Here is a 1715-nt window from a genome sequence, read left to right as displayed (position 1 = left end):
GTAAAGGATGTTGTGTACATTGTGCAATAACTGACATCCTTCTGCCTTCCCCGTAACATAAATGACAATCATACATTTGCGTAATAAAACAACTGATTGTGTCCGAAAATCTTCACAAAAACGTAATCACACCCAGATCTTAAGCACGTCACAAACCATAAGCGTTGGAAAGCTCCTATCAGTTCCGTTTCACTAAGGCGAGGCCAAATTTTTTGACTATTTTCAGACAACGAATAAGACAAAATCTTCCTCACTTACAGGTCAGGAGGCACAATAAAACTATGCCCAAAGACACACAAATATTTCACCCAAAATATGATGAGCACTCAGGACAACGATGCACAATTACTCACCAGCTTTTCCTGAAGAGTAGTGAAATGTCCAAACATAGGAGATTTACTAATAGACATCGAATGCTACTTCGATACTACAGAATAACAGGTACAAGCTTCTTCGACTGGCATGGACTTCAGGCTTAACAATTACAGATCAGATTGTCGTTGCAGACCAATAAGATTAAAACCCACCTGAACTCTAAACATCAGAACGTGGAAACATCAAAAGCTAATCTAACACTGCTCAAAACTTACTACAGATAAAGACTTAACCCTTAACTGGTCTAGTGGACTTTTTTCTACACGTACCTCTATATCTAGGCAACAGATGGCGATGGCGGTTTTGGTATTCTCTATGATTGTAATCAAAGCAGTTTTAGGTCTGTTATACTTGGCAGGTGTATTGAAATTAGGAAACGAAAGATGTTTCTAGTCTTTTTGCTTCAGATAGTACAGGTAGAGAGATCTTCTGGGCCACTATGAGTGTCAAGAGATTTTTTGTTCATTCTTGCAGCCTTGCCGTTTCACTGTACCCAGACACGAGTAGAGCGAAGGGAGAGAAATAAACTTGCTCCTATTCGTGAAATTTGGGATGCATTCATCCATAATTGTATTCAGTATTTTGTTGTTGGAAGCTTTGTGACCGTTGACGAAATGCTGGTACCATTTCGGCGACGATGCCCTTTTAAAATGCACATGCCTAAAACACCTAACAAATGAGGAATAAAAGTTCTATGCCTCGCAGATTCCAGGGACTTTTATATCAATAACACTTTCATTTATATTGGTTCAGAAAGTGCGTTGGCACTGACATATTTCTGCGAACTTGAAACAGTGCTGTGAATAATTGAACCCATCCAAGGGACAAATCGTAATGTGACTGTCGACAATTAGTTCACCTCCATTGAACTTTCTGAGAAATAGAAAACACAGCTCACTATCCTGGGAACATTGACAGCCAACAACCCTGAAATTCAAAACTAGAGGGCCTAGACAAATTGGATCTACTCTCTTTGGACATAACGCAGACCTCTGCTTTGTTGTTCTTCGGAACATGTGAACAAAGTGTGTTATTTTATTGTCCAGCATGCATCACTACCATAAGATAACAGACTCTGTAGTTGATTATCATTGTAGTTTTTCCAAAGAGACAAAGGGTGGGCCAGATAGCCTTGACCAGCTGTGTGGTACATACACCACTTCGACATGAACAAGATGTCCAATATTACGAAGAAAATAGCCATAGGTCATTGCTGGTGTAAACAGTTCTATTGTGTCATACTGCAAGCCTAATTCAACAGCACAGTAGGTGCCAAGAAGGAAATTTTAGACTGCATTAGGCATGCCACTTATCAAAGGGCATATGAATAGACATGAAAC

This window comes from Schistocerca piceifrons, chromosome 3 (genome assembly GCF_021461385.2).
Source record: "Schistocerca piceifrons isolate TAMUIC-IGC-003096 chromosome 3, iqSchPice1.1, whole genome shotgun sequence".
Classification (NCBI taxonomy): Eukaryota; Metazoa; Arthropoda; class Insecta; order Orthoptera; family Acrididae; genus Schistocerca; species Schistocerca piceifrons.
Note: the sequence above shows the minus strand (reverse complement) of the source record.